This window comes from Egretta garzetta, unplaced genomic scaffold (genome assembly GCF_000687185.1).
Source record: "Egretta garzetta isolate BGI_Z169 unplaced genomic scaffold, ASM68718v1 scaffold450, whole genome shotgun sequence".
Taxonomy (NCBI): domain Eukaryota; kingdom Metazoa; phylum Chordata; class Aves; order Pelecaniformes; family Ardeidae; genus Egretta; species Egretta garzetta.
This window is the reverse complement of record NW_009258303.1, coordinates 71,091-96,821: the sequence shown is the minus strand read 5'-3', so window position 1 is coordinate 96,821 and position 25,731 is coordinate 71,091. Positions and strand designations below refer to the sequence as shown.

Sequence of the window (25,731 nt, the reverse complement as noted above, 5' to 3'; positions counted from 1 at the left end):
CACCAACATTTTGGCAGCCTGGCCTGGCTAAATTCTCTTGTGGCTTCTAGAATGGTTCCTGTAAAGCCATATGTCTGAATTTATGTCTCTTTCCACTATTTCCACGGTGCTTGAGTTTACAGGGGCAGATTTAACGGCACAAGACATATGGTGCAACTGTCTGCTCTGAACCTAGATCAGAAGTTATCCAAATAGTACATACGTAGTGAGGAGTGGCAGATGATAGGAAATCTTAATTTGGATTCCACTGGTAGCTTGAATAAAACGTTTAGATATGGGTACCTGAAATCCAAGCTCTCCCTGATCTGTTCACATAATTGTCTTAGATCAGTACAAAAGGCAGATGTGAGAAATGCAGACTTATTGGTGAAGACAGCATGTTGGTGGGTTTGGGTTTTTTGTCTTCCAGAAAGGCTTTACAGCCATGTCTCCATTTGGTTTGGAGCAGTTTGAAGTGAATCCCCAATCATCAGCACTTGCTGTTTGCTGGTTTAGTTTATGAGCTGTGTAAGCAAAACAGATTCTTCTTGGAGGAAACAAAACCCCAAGCTCCACCTCGGTTACACACAAATGCCCTCCAGGCACTGAGACTGACGTAAGGATCAGGCTCAATGACTGGTCCTTAGGGTGGCTTCAAACCCCATGTGTGATGGGGCACGTAGCCCAGTGCGAGACCGAATCTCTTCCGAAGCAAAACCCTCTGAACTGGATGCACCGTAAATGCGGCGGCAGCAGCAACTGCTTTTCTGTACTGATCCTCTCCCATGGCACAGCCCAGGCATTAATGCAGATGATCTCACTCATACTACTTAATGCAGCTTCAGCTGTAAACTTCTTTGTGACTTCAAGGCTTCCTTACGAAAAGGTGATTGCTAAAACCAGCTTTAGTATAATTAAGATCTGGGCCCTTAAAACTGAAGAGAACCTGTAAGTGGTTGTCCTAAATACACCCAGTAGCATGAATGGTGGTGAAACTGGAAGACTGGGCTAGAGGCAGGGGGAATAAAAGAGTCAGCACGTAACAACTAGTGAGAAGAAGGGGCAGGGTTAGCTCTTGAACCCAGATGTGCTCTGGCTGTGATCTGACAACTGTGCTGGGATGGTCAGAAAAGCAATCACTGCCCAGCTGGAGAGAGCAGCCTTCCTGGCAGGAATCTGGCATTTCCCATGCAACCACACTGGTCCCACCAGGCCAGCAGACTACAAGACCACAAGACTATTCACAAACCATTCACCTCTGCCAGCTACTAAAGCTTTCTCACCTGTGTTTCAGACATGAAAGTGTTGACATTTTAAAAATTAAAAAAAACCATGCTATATGACAGTACTTGAGCCACACAGTATACGCAGTGTTCTATAGAACCTGAAGAGGAGAGTAAGGCAATAAATGATGGTTCTTCATTTTTTTTATCTCAAAATATTATAGTACTATAGTCACCCAGATATTAAGCACTGCAAATATGGTCAGGGTGAAAGTAATGGTTTTAAACTGAAGCAGGGTAGGTTTAGACTGGATATAAAGAAGAAATTCTTTACAATGAGGGTGTTGAAACACTGGCACAGGTTGCCCAGAGAGGTGGTGGAGGCCCCATCCCTGGAAACATTCAAGACCAGGTTGGATGGGGCTCTGAGCAACCTGCTCCAGTTACCGGTGTCCCTGCTCACTGCAGGGGGGTTGGACTAGAGGATCTCTAAAGGTCCCTTCCAACCTAAAACATTCTATGATTCCATGATTTTAGAGTGCATACTGCAACTTCGATAGCAGCAACTGGAGTTGCTGCAGAAGCATTAAAGCATTGGAGTGAGACAAAGCAGCAGGACCTGACTAGGAAAGCTGCTTTCCCACAGTCTCTCCCTACGTTCACCAGAAGAGACATGCCACAGAGCACTTCAGATCTGCAGGTGAATGCAGGGCGGTGTCAGGCCTGCCCTCCAGCCTACGTCCTCTCATACAGAAGCAGGATGTGAGAAGTGTCTGCACATGCAGAGATCTCGTTATGGACTCCGGTGGGAGCTGACAGCCTGGAATGTGGAAATGCTCCAGGGTCCGGCAATATGAACGTGATCACCTGAACAGTTCAAAAGGGTAACTAAGGTATCTCTTAATATCACCAATTTGCATTTAGAGACAGAAACATCCTCAGAAGTAATGTTCTTGCAAAGAACAAACCAAAAGCTCAAATTTAGCACAGTCATTGAGTTTCTAAGACATTGACACTTTGGTGAGAACATGCCAAAGGAAAAACAGAGTTAACCATAGCCAAAGGGATAAGACGTACCCTTCCTAAATTTTTGTTTTGTTCTCTATTCATTTAATTCTGATCATGGAAGAGGAGCTAGTAATCTGCAAAATGTAAAGAGTGAAAGATGCAGTTTTCATATGGTCTGTGAGGTAAGTGTATGTGAAATTCACTTAAATGCCCTCTAAATATTTCAATGAAATTAAATGTTTATGAAAAATTTACTGCAGTGCTCTATCCTTTTCCTTTTAGTTGATGGTTTTCATAATGGGCTGAGATCAATCATGTTCAAAATTAAAAGCTTTGCTCCTGATGTACACAGAGTTTATTTAGGAACTGGCCAGCTGCCCAGAATAATTTCATGGTGACTGAAAAGTTCAAACCTTTGAGAAATTTCAGGGGGGTCGCACTACAGGATAGTTTTAAATTAATATTGTTTGGTACATTATAGTGCACTGCTATATGTCAACATTTTTCACTCAGAATCTCCTTTAGGGGCTGTATTTGAAGAATAAAGTGACTATACAATATCTGTGTTACACTTTTAGCAGGATATGCTATGTGCTCCAACACCAAACACTTGGAGCACAAAAAGTGCACGGGGATGAAAGACATCACAAACTGATACCAGCACCCATTCAACAGTTTTCCAGGATTTTTTACTTATCCAAATTCTCGATTTACCATCACCTTTGGCTTGTCAAAAGGAGCTTTCAATTAAATCCAAGTAATTAGCATTACATGACATGTAAATTAAACAATTAAAAATCAAAAAAAGCAGATTAAATGACCCACTTTTTTCCTTTCTGTTATTATTCTGAAACCGTATAGACCCAGTAAATTTTTGGACATGAATGAGCTGTACTAAAAGACGATATGCATATGGGTAAGCTTTCACAGCCCACACTCAGCTTTGATCAATTTGTATCAACATTTTTGTACCTGCATTTGATTTAAAGTTCAACACAAATCAGCCTTTCAGTTACCATTATTTACACCTGCAATTCACAGAATCACAGAATTGCAAGGGTTGGAAGGGACCTCGGGACATCATCTAGTCCAACCCCCCTGCTCAAGCAGGGTCACCTAGAGCATGTTATACAGGACTTTGTCCAGGCAGGCCTTGAATATCTCCAGAGAAGGAGACTCCACAACCCCCCTGGGCAGCCTGTTCCAGTGTTCCGTCACCCTCAAAGGAAAGAAGTTCTTCCTCATATTGAACTGAAACCTCTTATGTTTCAGTTTGTGCTCATTGCCCCTTGTCCTGCCGCTGGGCACCACTCCAAAGAGTCTGGCTCCATCCTTGTGACATCCACCCTTAAGATATTTGTATGTGTTGACGAGTTCCCCTCTCAGTCTTCTCTTTTTCAGGCTGAACAAGCCCAACTCTCTCAGCCTTTCCTCACATGGGAGATGCTCCAGTCCCTTTATCATCCTAGTTGCTCTCCTCTGGACTCTTTCTAGGAGTTCCTCATCTTTCTTGAACTCATTAACAATGAAGTCAAAGCTCAGTTTTGTTTGAGCAAACTGCACCACGAATAAAGGAAGGTGAAAAAGACTCTGAAAATTAAGATCAAAAAATTGGACAAATTGAATTTGGGTAAAAGTAACACTTGCAGGGTTAAAAAGCAGTGTTTATGATGGGGATATCTTATTAGTATGTCTATAGTGCTATCTAACAGACTAGCAAGGGCCTAACCCCTTGCCTAAGGTCAGATGGTACCCACTGACTTAACTATACTTTGGCTCTTGGTTCCTCTAGGCCCTGTGTGGTGGCCCTGAGACAGAATTACAACAGCTATTTTTCTACAGGTTTTCCAATTCTTCAGGGCATCTCAAACAACATGTTACGTCCAGTTCTCCTGAGTAGCACTTCTTCTGGATGAAAGTTGGGTTATTATTGCCTACTTTGAGAGAGGAGAGCTTGTGAGTTTGGCTGAAGGTGGAATAGCATTACCAGACTGTGTGGCTTAGAGTCCAACCTGGTGAGGTCTTTCTTTCAAAGTAGTCCCTCAATTGAAATATTCCCTGAACTACACCAAAGGATTGTCTGGGAGAAAGTAGCCAGAGCTACAGGAGAGCCCCAGCAGCGAGCAAACAGGTAAGCAGCATGCAAAGAGAAGGAAGGGCTTAGCGCCTGAGCTTGCTCTCTTGTCCTCTTTTAGTCAACTGCCTAGATGTACCAGTTGTGAATTTTGCCCTTTGGGCTCACCTAAACAAATGGGGACATTGCAGGCAATAAAAATTCTCCCATGTAGGGACTGTAAAACAGAACCTAAATTGATTTTAACCACATTCTGTGCTGCCCTGGGGAATTTTCAGTGAAATGTACCAAAAAATATGATTACAGTGGTGCTGGCATTCACAGTAGAGACTGCACTGTTGATAATATAAGGGTAAAATAAACTGAAAAGTTCCTGGCAGATGGAGGAACAAGATTACACATCTATTTCTCATACCACGAGATTGGGTTTTTTTATAAACAACTTTTCTGTGTCACAGGGTTTATATGCTGTGTGTAGTACAACTTGATGCCATGACTGCTGTTTCACAATTGTTCCTTTAAGTCACTTTGTCTTCAGTTTTGCATGAAGTCTTCCAAATTAATAAGATATTAAGTAAGGTTTCACAAATGTGGGAGGTTTAATAACTTCCTTCCAGTAATTGTAGCTCCTATCAGTTCTTCAAGAACAAATGCTGCTGACAAGATGTGATTGCAAATTCAAATGGTGCAAAACTACTCTGGCAAAATCTGGCAAATGTTTAGTCCGTTTATCTAATAGAAGACAGGAATCCAGTGTGTCAGAGAGCTTCCCTTTGATTAATGGAGATAAATAAGATGGATTTTTCAGAGCTATTACTTCACACTGCCTACAGATTCAGGCAAGAATTCCTACATGGATTACACTTCAGCCATATTTCCAAATCTTCTTCCCCTCTGTAGTGGCAAGAATTATACTATTTTAAAAAAATGAGATCTGAGATTCTGTGCAGTCAGTGCCCGTAATCAGGGCCCCCAGGAATGTGCTTACATTTCCAGATTCAACCTTCTTGACTTTAGACTTGGGTACCAACCTGAGTTAATTAAGTTATGGCTGTCTTAGTCTCTCTTTATAGCCAAAAGTGATGAAGAGGCACTTGTAGAGGTCAGTTCAGATATGGGCCTGGCTGTGTCTTTCAGACATGCTTATCTTTTTCCATTGACAAAGTAGGGAACTTGAATCCAGTATGTTCTTTAAATCAGATGTGTGATTCCCAGTGTTAGACAGGATGAATCTAGGCCATAGCATCTATGATGGTATTCATCTCAGTTAATTATAGTTGTCCAAATGTAAAGTACATCATATAATCATCTAGGCGTTTCCTACATTTAACTGAAAAAGGTATCTCCAGATATTGCCTCATCCCATACTAACACATAAGACAAGCAGAATGGAATATTACTTTAGGGTAACTCCTCCACTGAATGTAGAGACAGTACAAGGCTACATCTATACTAGTAATGTACTGGGATATAGGCCTAAGAACTGGAATAAGATTCCCCATTGTGTTACATGGTTAGCAACACCACTTGCACAGTTTTGGCCTTGGCCAGTTAGCACTCTACCTGATCATACCTGAGCACAGTTTGGGGATTATCCTAGCTGGGGACATTCCCAGTAGGCAGTATGGACACTTCCTATTCAAGTGGTAGGTAGTTTTAGAAAGGGAAAACAGCTGTATGTACAAGCGAGGCTGTACCGGCCAGACAGCTTTACAAACAGAGAGCAGGTCCAGGACAGCCTGCTCTCTTGATATAGATTGGCTAAATTATTAGCTTAGAGAAGATGCTTTAGTTTAGATAAGACAAAATGGCTTATCTTAGATAAGATAAACCCCACCCTTATTGTAAAACAGTTCAGGGGTAGGTACATTTTTGGACGGATAGTTTAAAATAAATAATGGAAAGGAAACATAAATCTAATGCTAACATGCATAACTATTCTTTTAATAGCTTTTTAAAATATAAATGCAGCTTTACCATTTTCATATTCGTTACTTTCTCTTGGGATAAGTAGCAGAAGTATTATTGTTTCCATACAAAGGTGAGTCACAAAAGAACATCCACTATAATAAAAAAAATGCATTACACGCTCCATTTCATCAGAGAAAACTGCTTGAGACTTCATTTAAACTAGGCATTATTATTTGTTATGAATTGTATATTTGATGAAAAATAAACAACTAAAATATTTTCAAGTGAACAAAAGCACAAGATGTATGAATTCTGCTCTTGTACAAACATAATCATTTAATGTTGGCTAGGTACAACGTGTTCAAGACTTAGGGTAAAATTCATTACAACCCAAAAGGGTGCTTCTGCACAGGAAGAAAAGGAAGTAGCATTGCAAAACAATTCAGAGACTCTTAACGTTTGCTTACCTCTTCCAGCCCCTGCACAAAGAAAGGTTCCTGGAGGTAGCTTTGTAAATGGCACTTACCTCCATGTAGCCAAGACACACAACTTCATCTGCCCTGCTGGGTTCACAGAAAAATAGAGCCCATCTGGGAAACGATAATTGCGGAGAGACTTTCAAAGGTTCTCACTGCAGGCAGCTCCCATTTACTTAAAAAGAGCTGAAGACACTCAGAGAACCAGGCTGTGACTGACTGAGGAAGTCATCATCTTGACTTCCTATCGGGATACAGTGAGAGGTAAGTAAAATGCTGAATAGCAGTGAGGTCACAGGGACAAAAGATGCAATCTGCAGAGAATCTGTGTCCCCGCTCACAGTTTAACAAAGCACTATAACTTTGACCTAGGCCCTCTTAATACCAAAGTATAGGAAGACTGGAATGGAATCCACACATGCAAACCCTTTGTTCCACGTGATTTGTACTCTATGCATTGTCTGGGGCATTACACAGGATAGATCACTACTGAACTGGTGTGGACATAAAGCACATCCAACTTGATTTACTACTTAGTTTCATCTGCATGGTAAGAAACACACCTACGCTATGTGAACCTAATTTCAGATTCCAGAACCAACCTATGTGTTCCCTAGGAATTTGTGAGGGCTGCTTGAGGTGGCAGCAGTTTGGTGCAGATGCGGAATGATATTCGTCACAGATCGTGAGGCAGGTGCTTGTGCAGCAGGTTGCATGTTGTTTCTGTGGGTTGTGGCAATGCAAACCTGTTTCCTTCTTTTTAGGTGTGCTGCAGTGTCTATGGGCATTCTTATCAAGGGACACTTTGCTGGCACAGATCAACATAATAATATAACACATAAGTTATGCTCCTACACAAGTTTGCTGATGGAATTTTAGCCAGGGCTAGATTCCTGCATTCTGTTACTCCCTTTCACAAGAGATAGGGATGGTTCTCTGTGTTCTTGTGGTGATGAATTGCTTCTTTAAAGGCGGAGATACCGGTAAGAATTTTCCCTTAATGCTGAAATCGTGCTCCCACTCCTTGGATGTTATGCAGGAAAACTGTGCAGGTCTACTCATCTTCTGTCATGTTTTAAAAAGAGTGACTGATCCATTCTTGAGGAGCTACAAAGAGAAGTTCTCTGAATTCTAAGAGGAAAATAAGTGACTGCCTTACACTTAGGTACCTAAAAATCTCAATAAAGATGTAATGAATGTATCCTTCTAAGCAGCTAGCTTTTTTTACTAACTGAACAAGGAATTAAATCATCTCATGCAAAGGCCTGGGCTCTACTTTTTATAAGCATACAAAGGTTGTGTACAATGTGTCCACAAGCTCGTATAGGCCTAAGACACTGTTCAGAAAAGGCAATGCAGACCTGTGTGACACCGAAGGACTGAGAGGCAAAGACAGCATGGATTTTCAAGGATCTAATTGCGATCATACCGATGAGTAATGCTACACAAGCCCTCTCCTTCCTTCCGAAGAGGTACAGAACTGTCTCTTACTTCAGAGGACGGAGCATCTAGAATCACCTATGTGCCCTGAGAAGCACTTGTATTTTTCTTACGTATCAACCAAATAAAACAAAAAATAAAGATTAGATGAGCTCCTGGTGATATAAAAGCTAGGTAAGCATTTTCTTCCCTGGTGATATAAATGAAGCAGCAGAAGCTTTCATTTATATTTTTGTTACTGCTGTTCACAGATTTATAGCAAATCTGACTCCCGTCTCCCCTCCTTGAAAAGAGTGTGCTTTGAATATGAGTTTTGACTAGAATTTTCAAAGGTCCCTATTTTATACCATAAATCCTTCCTCCAACAGAACCCCTCTTGAATTTAATGTGTTTTCTTGACAAATAATACTGTATTGCATATATTAGGGATTGGCAACTTCTGAATTAATACTTGGGTGTTTATTTCACCATTGGTCATTGAATATTTAAGTCAGAATTTATGATCCATTGATACTGTTTGTAAAAAAGGTGATAGATGAGGTAAGAGGCAGAAAAAAAACCAAAGGTGGAAGCTACAGCCTTCAGGTTTTCAAAACTTTCTTAGTTATTAAAAAAGGAAAGAGTATGGCACGTGCAGTTTTCTGAATGACCACGTTTTCCAGTCTTGAAAGGACAGCTTATTTTCTAGAAATGGACATATTCCCTGTAAAGTTTACTACTTTTGAAATAGCACTACTTTAAATGCTCTGTAGATGGCCTGGAAATGGAGGACCAACTTAAATTTTGTCAACTTTCTACTATCTTCCCTCTACGATGAAAAAGGGGATTTAATGCATTTTATGTAGTGCTTAAAATTCAGTTTGGAACCATTATTGTATTTTTCATTTGTTAATAAAATGTGTTCGACACTTATCTTTCTGGCCACTTGTTAAAAATCCATTTACATGCAATCAGATATAATGAAAATGTATTTTTTCATTTTTATTCTATTTTTCAGTTATTCCCCATTTGGAATTACCTCAAGCACTGTCCTCAGAATAATAATACTCTGGAGGCAAGTAAATCTAACTAGGCTTTAAAAAGCTCCTTGATAACTCTCACACACACACACATATATATCTCTCTCTAAATTTTATGCCAAGTGTGTTTAAATTAGATATACCGATTATAACACCTTGTTCGCACAATATGTTCATGAAAAATCCCCATGCTGAAACTCCCACTTTAATGCTGAAACCTCAGCACACAGAATTTTGAAGTGATGCTACTGCTGAAATTGTCATTGGCATCTTCCTAGATCTGCTGAATGCCTGGAGGTGCTGGGTGAAAGGCACAGGGCTTCGGCAATGTGTTCTGACCAAACGTGGTCAGCATCCCCAAACAGGGTGCAGCAAGACAGTCAGGACCAGATGAGACCAGACTCTGTCGCTCTTCAGTGTGCAATTCTAATGGGTATCATCAAGATGAAAAAAAAAGAAATTAATTCTTTAAGAAGCAAAGAAATCTCTAGATGGATCTTAGTGCCTCTGTTGAAGCCTTTGATTTTTCACAGCTCTGCTCCTGGTTTACAAAGTGCTCCTACACATATGAAGACACAGGTCCGGCAGGTAGAAAGACTCCAAATCCTCTCTTTTACATCTCCTCCTCTACTGATAGACAGAATGTCTCTTCTGAGGTATGACTCTACATAGCTTTTGGAGCCATGTGCCCGAAAAACCAATTACCAGTGTTTGACCCATCGTTGTTCCTGGTCTCCATTAAAGGCAGTAGTGAACTATGTGCTTTAGTTCCACTTATGAAGAAATCGTAGGGGGGAAAAAAAAAAAAAGAAAAAACTCCTTCACTCTGAAAAGTACAACTGGGTCATAAAGTGCAAGTACAGTTTTACTCCTCACTGAATAAAGGAGTTGTTAATAGGTCTGCCAAAACGATGCTTGCATTGCCAGGAGAGTGAGACTCCTTAGTATTAAGAGGAGTAAGGTCAAAACTATCTTCTGAATGAATAATGACTGTATCCAAATGGCCTGGACTTCCCCTAGAAACAGCTTGCTTTCAAATACTAAGCAGCCTCACCAGAAAAGAGATCTGAAGAGAGCAAATGGAGACAAAGAGAAAACAAAAAGATGAAATCCCTGAAAAACAGTATGAGTAAAGCATCAGCAAGCTGCATGCAGGGAGACGGGACTTCTGATTATTTCAGACTGCCTTGCTAATATTTTTTCTATTATGGACTAGATATTTTGAATTCTTGTTAAAAGGAAAATAATTTCCAGGAAATGATGTTATAGAAATTCTATCCTAGTAATTCCACATGCTGATTTATTTACTTAGAAAAATACTGAGAGAGTTTGTAATGAATATTAAACATGACTTTTTCCAAGATGCGTTAGTTAAACGGCCAAATTTGCTTGCAAATGCAGATCACTTCAAATAGACTTATGCAGTGAAAAGAGACTTCAGTCAGATTCTAAAGCTGCACGTACAGGTGCACAAAGACAGGATACAGTGGAAGTTATAACAGGCATAGTAGGAAGGAGACAGCACTGCGGAAAGCTTTTCAGTGGAATGACTGTACCTCATGAGCTGGGGGCATCAAATGAAATAATCGAGTGACAGATTCGTAAGTTGAAAAAGAAATATACTGTTCACATTGTGCAATGTTAAATTTATCTTTGCTACTGCAAGCAGAAATGCTAGAATGTACACAGATTTGAAAATAGATTTAACAACCATATGCAAGAAAAAAATCCATCAAGATCTGCCAGATAAAGATACAACACAGTGGACACTGAGGTTCCCAAATCCCTGGAGAGTGACTATCACTCAAGTATGAAATATCACTGAAGAACTAAATATCACTATGTGCCTTCCCTGTTGTGCTAGCCCCTAAACACCTTTTACTGGCCACCATCAGAAACTAGCTATTGAACCAGGAGGACCTTTGCTTTGACCCAGTATAGCTGTTATTTTCCAAGCCTACAGGTTCTTCCTCAGTAAGCTTCATAATAAATGCCTAAGCACAATATTGGCTTTTTTTTTTTTTACCAGAAACATAAGATAGTGAAATTGTATCAATCATTGGTCACAAGAAACTGCCAAGCAACTGTCAGTGCCTTGGTTCTACTTTCAGGTGACACTGATACCAATATAATTAGAGCTAGAAGGTAGACGTGGGTTACCAGAAGCTATCCTTACCCCCAAAAACCCCAGTAAGGCCTGCAGAAGGCCTTCCTCTGATGTCAGTGACCATCATTTTGAATACCAAGTGACATCATACTTAATGAGCAGTAATTTTAGGGCAGAGGTCCAAAAGGACTTACATTTGAACGCAGTACACTTGGGTCACCAAAGTAAAAATCTCTAGTTGGACTTGCTCTCTTAGGACAGTCCATTGCCATTACAAACAAGATATGCAGGTACTCCACATCATTTTGTCACTGACAATGGAAAAAATAATCTTGTGGAATTAAGACATGCCTGGTGGAAAAAAAAAAAAAAGTACTACACACAAGAAAGCTCATTAGAGGCACTGTTGGAGCTGTTAAGGATTTTTTTTTTAAGAACAATATTCTTATAAGGCATGCATGCACATTTTGAAGTTTTGAGAATATATTCAGCACTTACATAAAATCAGCCTGATTTTAAAAGGGATCTGTTGTTGTTCTGCAACTTGTAAAAATCAGGGCACTTCAAAAAACTCTGTATATTTGACAAGTTTATTGTGTGTGGGTGTGTATGTACACCTGCATTCACATGTGTGTATGTCGCAATGGTAGTTGCAATACCCAAAATGGAGGAAAACTTTTATGATTCTGAAATGGCTTGCACATATATGTGTGTCTGTGTAGATTCAAAATCACATAGGCTATTGGTATTAGAGAACAAAAATACATACTATGTTTATATGGTTGGGCTGGAAAGCAGACCCAAAATACACATTTAGGATATGATAATCAGATGCCTACAACAGAAAAATATGCATCTGGCAAGTACACGCAGGAGGTCTTCATATCCTTTACTCTTTTCAAATAACATAAAAACAACTGCAAAAAGAAAAGCCTGTCCTGACATTTTGATCGGTGCTTTTTTGCCCTGAACATAATTGCTTATACTACTGCCTAGAGGGTACCTCATCCTCCCAGAACTCACATGTTATCTTTAGCGCAGAATGGAATGTAGCACATTGGAAGCATTTTAACTACCTCAAGGCACTGGTGTTATAACCAAAAAATATCTGACTCCGAGTCTTTTTTGTATGTTTTAAAAGATAAATAATAAGATTCTTCATTTTTTAGGGTTTTTTTTCCTCTTTTTTAAAACCTGTGTGAGGTATTTTAAACACGATTGAAGTATACATATTTCTTTTCAGAAGGATGTGGTCAATGCAAATGAAAATTAACCTCTTCATTCTTTGTTAGATGCTGAAATATACCTTTTCTACAAGCTCCTTCCATGAGTCTGTGCTCCCCCATCCTAGTTTTTAACCTGGTGTCTGGAAATATGTGACCTGTAAGTAAAAAGGTAATTGCTGTTGGCTTGCATATTTAATAGCTGCACTTCTATAGACTGACCACTTCCACGCAGAGGGGCATAATGAGAACCAAATGTGACTTTGAATTTTGAATTACTTCTCCAGGAAAAGTTGCACCCTGACACTAAATTAATTTCTCTCAACTGTAAGCAATTAACCAAGGCACCTAGCTTAGTAAAACAGGTATCCTGGACTCCAGCCACAGGAAAGAATGTGATGGGGAGAGGTGGGGGTGGCGAGAGAGGGATATCTGCAGGAGACAATTTAGCACTCCTAAGATCTCACTCTCTCTCTGAAGAAGCCTGTTCCTCTCCATTGCTCCGAGAACTGAGGCAACCTGCCAAGGCCAGAAGTTAGAGGGAATGAACCCAAGCCTTAAGGTCAGCTCCTACAAGGTTTGTGTCAGTTAGTTTCAGCCAGATCAGGGCTTTAACATTTCAATGAATAGTTGTAAGCCATTATAATCTAAAATTCTGTATGGCATTTTATGATGCCTTTGCTATTAATTTAAGCACTTACAGGATGGGCTCAATCTTTACTAGCAGATATGCCACTGTACTTTTGTAAGGATTACTCTCTCAGAGAGACTCCCCTCAGCCATCACCATTATGGTTCCCATTTTCTCAGCTACTGGTTCTTTTTCCTTCATATTCAGACACAGTTACTGCAGTTAGTTGATACACATCAGGCACTTACTTAAGACATCTAGTGAACCAATGAAAGCATTATATTTTCCTCTTCTGTTATCCATATGACTATCCAGACCCAAAGGCATATACTTCACATAAGGAGCATTCTGAAATAACAGGCTATTGAATACAGTTACCTTGCTCAATATAACCTTTTTTTTTTTTTTTTTGGTTAATGTTGGTCAAAGTGCCAACTACTTGAAGAATAATGTTGATAACACACTTATGTTTTAGTTGTTGCTAAGTAGTGCTTACTTATCAAGGACTTTTCAGCTTCTCATGCTCTGAGAAGAACTGAAAAGACTGGAGATACACAAGAAGCTGGGAGGGGGCACAGCTGGGATATCCCAACTGGCCAAAGGGATATTCCATACCATATGACGTCATGCGCAGCCTATAAAGCTGGGGGAAGAAGAAGGAAGAGAGGGGATGTTCGGAGTGACAGCATTTTGTCTTCCTGCGTGATAGAGCCCTGCTTTCCTGGAGATGGCTGAGCACCTGCCTGCTGATGGGAAGTGGTGAATGAATTCCTTGCTTCGCTTTGTTTGTGCGCACCGCTTTTGCTTTCCCTATTAAACTGTCTTTATCTCAACCCATGAGTTTTCTCACTTTTATCTTCTGATTCTCTCCCCCATCCCACTGGCAGGGAGTAAGCCAGTGGCTCTGTGGGCCTTAGCTGCCAGCTGAGGTTAAACCACAACATTTCACTATTGCAGATGTTCTGGTTTCAGAATAATGCAGGCTCTTGCACTTTAAATATCAAATCACAGATGGTTTGGGCTGCAGATAGCTTGAAATTGTGCTTTACTCCAAAACCTGAACTGTTTACGATTTGGTTTTCATAACAGGGAATAAGGGAGGATCAAGAAGTCTTCCAATACATTATTTTCTTTTCCCTAGCACAGTCCTCTTTAAAATGGTGTGCTTTCCAATGAGTTACTTACCTCCCAAAAGGAAAGCATTTTGCTTCTAATAAGTCATGCATGATAGTGTGGCGAGCAGTTCACAGACCACTGGCTAGCTGCCATGTGAACATGTACTGTGAGAAACCAGGGCTCTGCATGGGCAAAAAATGCCAATTAGAGCCTTAGTCGGTTTATGTGATTTCATTTTAACAAAGATGAAAATAATTGCTTTTTAGAGCTCTCTTACAGTGTGTAACTGTATTTTCTCAATTCCCAAATCCACGTTAAGGAAGAGCTTTTACTTTTGTACTGTTTCAAGCACCTCATTTCAATTATCCTTCATACCAGACAACCCAGACTTACTTCTCCTACAGGAACCAGGCTTAGGTAGAACTTCTTGGCCTCACTCATGGTACTGGAGCGCATGGGCTTCAGTTGGCTGACAGTCAGATTTTGACTTATCTTCTCTCAGTGACCAGTTCTGCTGAATAAACCACTTCGTTAGCCCTCACCTCTGCACAGCTCTTGCAGGGGTTTAATTATGAAGATTTCTTGACAAAAACAAAGGTAAGAATCAATGCAGAGATACTTATTCTTAGAATTTCACAGTAAAAAGTTAAAGAAAAATAGTCAGGGCACTCAGTTCAGGTTGCTTTCTTCATTTGTTCTGCAGACAACAATATATAAAGACAGCAGCAGGAGTGTTTAGCAGAAGCTATAAAAATAGCCTGTATTTTCACTAGCTAGGAAACCAGTGAGCTGTTTCAGTTGTTAGAACTGTTTTACATGAAGAGATGATGAATAACTGGAGGGCAAGATTGTATGGAAACCAAATTTTATAGCTTAGTATCTAGAAGTTAAAAAGAAGCAGTTAAAAAGGCAAAAAAAGCCTGAAAAGGAATAAATATACAGATAGACTGCTTCAGCAAACATCATGAATGTATACTCAAGAGGTAGGTAGCAAAACCTTGGCCTTTTCTTCCTGTTCATCTGATTTCAACAAAGTGACAGCAGCAAAAAATCCTCAAACCTGAAAATGAGTGAAAATTTGCAACCTTCCCCAGCACTGAAAGTAGAAACATTCTATGTGTGAGAGAGACAGAAAAACTAATGGAAGATTAGGTTGCAGACCTGACTTCTGTATTTAGTTCTGGAAAAGCTCAGTGTACCTCATTTTTACCTCTTTGCCAGTGTGACTCCCATATTGCAAACCTAGTTTGTGTGAAAGCTTTATTTCACATCACAAATTTCAGCAATAAGTATACGCCTTGAACACAGAAACACTGATAACCAATTATTAGAAGGATGTTTTAGTTCAGAAGAGAGTAGTGGTCATTCCCAGAGCAAAAGACAACTTTAAAAAGGAGAGACACCTTGAAAGTTTTCAAGGAAACCAGTGTTGCTTCCATGAATTTAATACAGAGATGGTTGTTTTGCAAATTTCCAACAATGGGAGGGGGGGTAAATTCCTTTGACAATGATCGCGGAGAAGTGACTACAGGCATTAACAAATGTATGATCTAATGTAAACAAAAGTCTGCACTAACTGTGTCTGGACATGAAAGAAAAACAACCAGCAGCTGAAAAAATGGGAACCATAATGATGCTGGCTGAAGGGAGAAAGGTGCTGAACATACTGACAAGAATAATATTGGAGCACATTGGAAACAAACAAACAAAAATTCCCAGTATCTTAATACTGATGCAGCAACACTGGTTACCATATCATTGCAGGGAATTTAAGATGGATATCCTCAACATCATTAGCAATGCAGGGAGAGCCTTATTCTCTAGGGAAGCAATTACTCATATCTTTGTCTTTTAAGACCAAACATAGCTACAAAACCTTAGTAGGATACATCAAAACATGCGAGAGCCACATTTCTGACATATTCCCATAGCAAATAGTGAATGTCTGGTTTCACACAGACCACGCTGCCTTTTCCTCTGTTCTTTGCTCCACAATTGAGCCAGGGCCTGTATTTCCTTCTGAGCCAACCCAGGTGGAAGTTGGGAACCTCTACAAACATCCTGTTGGATTTGTGCCATGCACCTTTAGAAAACTAGCTGAAGTGTCAACTCCAGCGACCTGCTATTTTATGACCCTAAGTTCACAAATGAGGAATTTGTTCTCTGCTGTGAGCAAAGAGAGATGACCAGCCTTGAATGTTGACTATTATCCTTCTTTCTTGCTATTACCATCAAAGTCCCTAACCTAAATTGGGATCCCAACCTAGGAACTTCAGTAAGATGCCTAGTGTTACACACCATGATTTTGGGTCTCAGGAATTAATGTAAAAGCACCGATATGACTAAATGTCAATGAAATACAGACTCTTAATTCATTAAAGTCAGACATTCACATCATTTAACTTTATCCATTGAAAATCAGGCATTTTGCCTAATTAGTTGTCTAGACTCCCTCTGTAACAGAAAAAGAGAGCATCCAACCTGGATGGGATGAATCATTCCCTGGAGGGTAACTATGACTACAGGCAAGCGCAGATGACTAGCTTAGACTGCATGTCTAACTTTTTGCATGGCTAACAAGGTGACATGAATCCTATCCTTTGACACTTTAGAAAATTCCAACCTTTATCTAAAAGAATAAGAACTTTTTCCCTCTTATATAATTGCTCCAAAACTTGAGGATAGTTGCTTCTAAAGTTCTGAGTATTGGATTAAGTATAAAAGCATTAAAACTTTTGTCTTGCTGCTTGCTGCGTAAGCACACAAAATTCTTGTGATTTATTTTTTTCAGTGTATGTCAGAAGACACTCTTACCTCTTTCTTAGAAATAACTGCATTTTTTTAAGTGCACAAAGTTTTTTATTCTTGGGAGATTTCTTTTACATGGATTAAAAATGTGAATCAAATTGCTCTGAGATATGAAAAGCACAGACACTGGAAATACTTTTTAACTGCATCAAAATAATAATTGCATAATCAACAACTGATTGCACATGAATTTAAGATCAAAGGTACAAATTGTGCTGCTTCTCTCCAACTTACAGACAAACAAACCTGCATACTAGAGCAATCACAGAAAGGAAATTTTATGTTTGCACTGGGGATGTAAGTTTGAATTGTTTGGCACGTGAGTACTGCTTTAGTTTAACAAAAATTCCAACTCTATGAGCAACTGAGTATCTGTGACCCTCCTAAAATCAACAGCATGCTAGGGTGATCAGAGTCCTGCAGCACTGAAATAATATTTTATTCTACTTAATATAAATGTCTGATTTGAATCTTTTATTCAAATTAATTTCTACTTCAGAGAAAAATGTAGGAGGATGCAGCACAGCCTCTTCAGAGACTAACTTGCTTTGTCTTAACTGACATTAATCAAAATTTCACTTATGTATTCTTGCACAAAAGGGGCACAGTGTCAAATTCATATTTAGAATATTTGTGCCAGAATTATCTTGAACAATCTTAGGAAGACATCAGATACTCTCTCTTTAGATAGTAGGAGGCCAAGTGTTTCATTATAAATCGGGGATTTTCTAACCTAAGTACTGAGTAGTGAAGAAGCAAAAGTAACTGCTTAGTGAGAAAAAAGCAGTGTTAATTGCTCTGTTTCCCTGACAACAAAATCAGAAAAAAAAGGGTAGATTTTAAGACCAGAGGGGTTAACACCTAAAAATGAATACTTTTTTTTTTTTAAAAAAAAACAAACTCTTTTCAAAGATCTCTGTACCCTGCTGCTGTAGTTCTGGACAAACAGGTGGATCCCAGTACAGACCTCCCCATACCCCCATCACCACCATCACCAAAAAACCCAAGAGTATTACGGAACTAGATTCCATGGTAGTTCTGCCATTTCTCATGACACCCAACTTCCTACGAACTTTCTTCTACTGCAATTGCTCCTTCTTATTGGACAGATTGCCTAATGGTTTCCTTTTATGCTTTTGCTGTTAAAGTCCTGCCAAGACCACTAATGTTTGTTGAACTGCCTCTTTTTTGCAAAGCTTCTAAGCATTTCAAAACCTGACCCTAAACCACTCGCATCAAATTGAGCCGGTCAGACATTAACCATTGTCAAAACCAAGAATCTATCTCAACAGACAAAACCAGCAAAGAAGCTATAGTTATCTCTAAGCTTCTTTGTTTATGAACGTTTCTGTTTTCAGCATCAAATAGTTAAAAGTAGTATTTACAAAACAGAAAATGAACATGATAAACATCTGTTATTTTCAAAAACACAGATCAAAATAATATAATTCTAAATGTAGGGCTTTTTTTTTCTAAATATATATACTGTAAGTAGATATATATGTATCCCTGCAGCCTCTTGCATTTACTGCTTTGATATGGATCCAGGGGGAAAAAAATCTTGTATGTATTTCATGGTGTGGAGCAGAACTGGAGGGAAAGGAGCATGCACATCTGACAAGTACCTTCACTGGTGAGAGTGAGAATTTCATTAAATTAGAAGATTATTGTCGCTACTGCATACTCTTGTTTACTCCTCCAAGAACTTCTGTTGCTAGGTAGTAAGGCATGTATTGGGAAAATATTTTTAGTAATGAATGCCATCTGTACTCAATGTTGTGAGTGTGCACTAGTGAGCCCAGACAGTACACGTGTGATACGACAGAAATCCAATCTTCCTTAAGGGAACATTCCTTTGAAGCAGCAGAACTACGCTTATGTGAGATTTCAACAATTTAAAGTGCATGGATGTTCCCGATTGACTTGAGGGGCCTAAGCATTAGGACAGACTTTGATTCCTTGCCATACTGGGACCTTATGTATGAACCTAGAGAAGTCACTTCTTCAGCTTTGATTCTCCAGTTGTAAAATAGGAACACGATAATCTTGTCTAATATAAACTGTATGATAAACCCTCTAAAGTTAGTGAGGTAAACTGGGGTTGTTATCATAAGCATAAGGCAAATCAAGAACATTTTATATTTTAATACTGTTAAAATTATATCTATTTTAATAGTGGAATTCCAGGAAATAGGATTACTGAAGTAAGATTACATGGCCAAGGAAGTTAGGCTATTGCTTATACTCAGAGATGCTTGAGATGCTTGCTCTTTCTGTTCTGGAAATACAACTCTAGTAAAGTGGCAGCACATATGGTTTTAGGCACCAATGGGCTATAAGAATTTAATTCCTCCTTATGCTATTTGCAAATTGCTTCTGAAATCCCATTCAGATTATGGAACATTAGGGGCATATGAATGAGTGCACTGGGTTAGATCAAGGGTCCATTTCACCAGTACCCTGTCTCTGACAAGAGCCAGCAGAAGGTGTCAGAGAAATAAGTGTAGGAACAGATCAAATACAAAGCAATTATACTTCCTGCATGGTTTCCTAGCTTTGACAACATCTGGGGCTGAAAGCTACATCTAAACTATCTGCCCTTATAGGATTTTTATTCCATTAATTTGTCCTAAAACTAAACCAATTTGAGTGCTCTCTCACTTTCTTGTGGTGGAAGAAGTAAAATAGTCTTCTCCTATTCAACTTTACAAGTTTTGTAATTTCATATAACTCTGTCTTAGCCTCCTCCTCAGCCACCTCAATTTACAAACTGAAGGTCATCTTCATTATCCTTTTCTGTACCTCTTCTAGGTTTACTGTGTCTTATTTTTAAAAAGATGGCATAATCTTACCTGCATGCAGTATTCAAGACATGAAAGCATCTTGGATGTATATGGCAGAACAGGAATGTTTTCAATTCTGTTTAACAATTTTCTCTAATAATTTTTAACAATGTGTTTGCCTTCTCTTTTGGTAAGCACTGAACTGACATGATAGAGAATATCTACAATGACTCAAAAATCTTTCTGGACTGGTGATAGCTTAATTAAAGCCTACATTCATGCATTTAGTAGGCGGCTTCTCTACATGTATTTATTGGCATTATATTTCATCTGACATTTTATTTCTCAGATGAAAAATATGAATACTTCACACTCAGCTTTAATTTTGCGAGACTTTACTTTGCACCGTTAGCAAACTCTGCCACCTCACTATCCACCCTATTTTCTGGATAACTTACAAATACTGAGCAGCCCAGGTCCCAGCCAAGATCACCAGGGGATTCTACTGGTACCTTTCCTCTATTATGAAAAACAATCATTTATCCCTACCTTTTTTTTCCTATCTTTTTGACATTATTCTACAAGAAAATTTTTCTTCCTAAATTGTGTAAGCTTAGAAGGGATCCACTTAGCATGGTACAAGGGAAGCTGGGATATACACTTGAGAAGCAGTATCATACAGGTGCCACTGTTGTATGCTACAAACTATGCTGCAGATGAAAGAAAGATAATTCATACAGCTTGGGCAGCATGAGTATAATCTCATGGCTGGCTTCAAATTTTCTTATAGCCACCCTACAAACAAAACATACCTCTCTAAAACAGTAGAGTAAGCCCAAAATGGAATAATTGACAAGGTAAAAGTGAGTTTCTCTGTACTGAATGAGGCTATAGGAATCCTAAAAGTTTACAACATTTTGATAGGAAACAAAAACCAATAAGAAATAAAGCCATGTTAAGGTGAGGACATAAAACTAGAGAAGAACACCACATATACAGGCTAGCAGAACCCTAAAAAATGACATGATTGGACTAGAAATCCTGTTATTAAAAAACCCATATTGTTGACACAAAAGACATATCAGAAACTTGGTAGAAGTAACAAGCAGTAGGATCCTACAGAATCAGAATATGCAGAACTAGGCAACATATTATCCAGACCGACAGTTGCTGCACCAGTGAAAGACTGGTGCTATTTGTTACAGAAAATCTACAATCAATAAAGTGAATAAGGTAAACGCACATGCAAACAGTATAGGACCCTTCTGTACTGAAACTGCATGCCTAGAAGAACTATTCTGTATACATGTAGATGGTGATTAGAAAGTCACTTTAATATGTAAAGGAGTATTAAAGGCCTGAAGACAAGCAGTAATAACAGTGGGAAGCCTTTGTTTACCCTTATGTACATTTAGGAAAGGGTAGAAGAACAAGATTAATTTTTTACTCCCAAGTGACTCCTCACTGAACTATATAGTCAGAGAACACCTAAGTGAAGAAGCACCTTATGGTTTAGTACTAAGCAAGACCTAGTTCATGACATAAATATCAAAAAGCTATTAAGTAACAGTGATAAAAATGCTTTTAATTTAATTTTTTTTACAACTAGAAGGTCAAAAGCACCTACTTCATTGAATTTAAATTAAAAAATGAATTACATAAAATCACAAAGCTTTTGAAAAGAAATTTAAAGGAACGGCCAAATGACAGAAACTGTGAGGGGGGTATGTATGGTGTAACTTTAAATATCCTGTTTTAGAAGCACAGAATACATCTACCACCTACGGAAAAACTTCAAGAAGGTCAAAAAGGCCAGAAATGTCAACTGGAGTGCAAAGAAGGCTTTTAAAAGTAAATGGATATGCTTCAGAAAGGAAAGCCATATCCTAAGCAAAGAATAGAGAAAAAAGCATAAATTCTGGCAATTTTTTTACATAAAACAGTAATACAGCAGATCATGAAAGATTTTGAGGGACTACTTTAGAAATAAAATCTAATAGGAAAGCTTTTAAGAACATACAGAAATCAACAAGATCCACAGAGAGTCTAAAAGAGCAACAGACTATTAATCGAGAGTGTTCACAAAAATAAAACCAAAGCAAGAAAGCAAAATGAATAGTGTCGACCACAGAGGAGGTCAAAGAAGACGATAAACTGCGCGGAAGACTAATCTCCAGCAAAAATGGCAGGAGAAAAGCTTTTGGAAGATAACGGACATAAGGTCAATTTGTTACTCTCCAAGACCTGATAACACTCACTCAAGACTTCTAAAGGATCTGAGCTATAACAATGCTGACATACAAGCGGTGGTGAATAACTTCTCACCTGAATAAACTCAGTAGCTAGAGAAAGAAAAGTGGCAAATGTGAATAACTTTAAAAAAGGGCTTCAGGATGGAGCATGGGAAATTAGAAACTGATCAGTCTGACTTCATATCTAGGCAAATTGATAGAAATGTAGCAACAGTAGAATTAGTAAATACGTGGAAATATAATGAGAAAAAGTTAACACAGCAGCTGTAAAGGAAAGTCATACTTCACAATCTGTTAGAGTGCTGAGTTTCTGAAAAGAAAGTCCAAACTTTATCACAAAAAGCAAAAGAAATCAAAGAAATCCTTTCAGTTTCTTTTTATCTTTGGGGCAACAGTTTATGGAGATGGTGGAGAAGACAGGAATAAGAGAGAAGGAAGTTAAGATTGTAGCTGATAGATTTCTTGTGCCTAAGATCAATATCATCTGCACAACTGATGCACCAAACACCACAGAAAGGGGCCTCATGGGAAGATGAGCAGGACCAACCTCATACGTGGAGGTTAAAGAAGTGTGTTAGGGTCAGTCTGGATTGCTGCAGAGGATCAAGTTTATTGCACAGATAGATGGTGACTATGCGTTATAGTACAATCCCTTTTCACTTGACTTGAGCTATCATGGCAGACATAGACGAGAGGACGAGACTTGGCAGTGGATGGGAATGAATCGCAAATGAACAGACCTGTAAGAATACAAAGGATGATTCTGATCTTAAGCCAGTTGAATGGTGTCTTGGAAAAACAGATCGTATTCCTATGTGTGCCTGTGGTGCTAAGTAAATCACTTAAATTATCTTTTACAAGTTTTATGTTTGTTCTAGATACTTATGAGGGGTACCATAAAAAAGTCAAGAAAGAGATTAATAGTTTTGTCTTTGTAGCAAAGCTTGAATACTGTGCAATAAATAATGTACAGGGATCACACACTGTACAATAAAGAAAAAAAATATCGACTAGTGGCTTATTAAAGTGAGCTCTATCTACTCTTTGCACTAAATGAGGCCAGACTTTTGGAAAGAATATTATGTAATAATGTAATTAAAAACTGAATCATGTTGCATATCCTTAACTAAATTTGCACTGACAAATTTAATTCTAAAAGTTTAGTAGCCTTTAAATACATTATTTTAAAACCTTACTTATAATCTCCTAAATCTTCTAGTAATTTAATGTATTTTGCTTTGATTTATTCATATTTAAACACATTTACTGAACTGAAATGAATACCAAGTATTTACCTATCATTTTACATTTAGAGTACATTGCAATTATTAACTGATTAGTCTTTTCCCAATAATCTGAAAGATAAGTAATATTTTCTTATCAAGTTCAAGAAGAGGAATTAAATCATAACTAAGAAGGACACATCCCAAAAGGAATTATTAGCTAGGTGTGATTTCTGGCCTAAATATATTCTCCTTCCTTCCTTGAAAAACATTCAATATTTCACCATCTGAAAATGCCCTGGGCCTCGACCTTTACAGCCATAGGCAGGGAAAAAGTACAAATACGAAGATGGAAATACTTTTGAGAGCATTACCGTTTTACTATTTTCAACCAATCAATGTCTTCTACATTAACAGTTTGAATTATTTGACTCCTCCCTTGGAACACCATTCAGCTTTTAATTATAGATGTCAAAAATTTTCCTGTGCAGGAATAAAGATCTATTTCTTTATAGAAATGGTCTTGATTAAAACCTACCAATTACCTCACAATCCTCCTTCTTCTTACAGCCCTCTTTTTTTTTTTAGTGTAGAATTCAAAATACCATTGAACTAAAACCACTTTCTGCTTTATCTTCTGAGATAAGACAATCAATATTTCAGTATACCAGTGCACAGTCAGTGTCAGCACTGGGCCTGTGATACCATCACATTTACCCCACAGGAAACCTTTTTTGTTCCAGACACTTAATCAGTTGTTCAGTCATTCCAGTAATTCAATATGATTCAGCTCCAAGAACCAACCTCTTTCCTCCTTACCTGAAGCATTTTTAAAACATGCAACACTTCATATAACATTAATTTGTTTGGATAAAATATCAGAGGACAATACATTCACTAGTACTGAGGAGTAGTCTTTGAAGAGAGGCTACTGTTTAAAGCAACATTTCAAAAGCATAAATAAAAGTGAACCAGCGTCATCCACCTTGGACATCTTCATACATCATAATGGTGTATAATGCATATACCATTACGCCAGTCAGCCAAACTGGTATGGCAAAGTGCTGTCCTCTGGTTAAATACCCACTTGGGTCATGGAAACAGTCTACCAATGTCAGCACGGTGCCACACTTGCATGGTAGCTAGAAGGTCTGGTGACTCAGGCAGTGGTTTTACTCTGACCCAGCATCACACTCAACTAGGGATGCTGCTGCCAGTCTCAAAGCTATGAAGTTGAGGGATTTTTTTTTTATATTCTATTTATGTCTTTTACTTGAGTGTGCTCTACTGCTATTATGGAGACAGGATTCCTCAAAGGCTATCAAGATTTCAGGCTGACACAGTGGCAAGCATTGCAAGTGGTGGCCTCTCATCATTGCTTTTTGTTCACCAGTTCCAGAGTGGGCTGCTAAAACACAAAGTCATGCTGCCATTTCATAAGCAAAGGTGTAGACTTTTAAAGTGGTTTATGAATCGAAGATTCTAAGTTTCACAGAAAAGCCACAGGATTTCAAATCTTAAGCTTATTTCAGAGAGTTGATTTGTGCTCCTAACTCACACAGACATTATGAAAATTTTCCTGTAAGATTATCAGTATGATATGACATTGCTTACCATACACCTGAGCCATTTTCATTTCAGATCATTTTACCTCTTGAAACTGGTAAGGAGAGAATTGAATAAACTTGATTTGATCTTCTCACTTTGCATACTCAGGACTCTCTGGCCATCCCCAAATCATTTATGAGATCTCTTGTTTCACTTATGTAAGCTGATTAACTGAAATCCAGTATTCATATTTCCTTTTGGCAGAAAATACCTGCCCTTTTAACTTACTTAAAGTTTGCAGTACATACTGATATTTAATACTGCAAGAGAAAAAGCAATATTGACTTCTGTATTGAATTCTATAAAGAATTTGAACTAACTACATAGTAGTCTCATTTGTCAGTGCCTTGAAGCAACAGAAGATTGGGAAGCAATATTAGTTTGACACATTCCACATATGCAGTGTGCATACATGAAACATACAGTCTCTAAATCCAGAAGTTAGAAGTTTGTAGAAAATGAACACAACAAATATATAAAAAAAATTGAATAAACACATCAGTTTTAAAACTAAAAGAAAAATAATGTAGAAGGAAAAACAAGGGAGTGGTTATTTGGCACATTAGTTTCAAGGTAACAGTTCAATGCAAAAGAATTACATTGACTAAACTATTTTCCAAGAACTGAAAGAACATAATTCTACAACAGTTGCTGATGCACCTGGAAGATGAACAAAACCAGCAAATGATGGGTGAAAGGCTATAAGCCAAATATTACAAAAGACGTTGCCACATATTAAGCTCTCAATTTGCTATTTCATGCATGAAATAGGAAAACATTGATGGTTTTTACTCCTCTGTGCGCAGACTAAAACATAGCTATATATTTATGTAAAAGTTACTGATACCGTC

General features: G+C 38.4%; 1 protein-coding gene across 1 annotated transcript in view; it reads right to left on the bottom strand.

Moving 5' to 3' along the window:
* Nucleotides 1-25,731, bottom strand: part of LOC104126260 (sodium leak channel non-selective protein) — a gene marked incomplete at its 5' end in the record, with an annotated part of 155,188 nt that overhangs the window by 65,053 nt on the left and 64,404 nt on the right. The gene's annotated exons all lie outside the window — the stretch shown is intronic.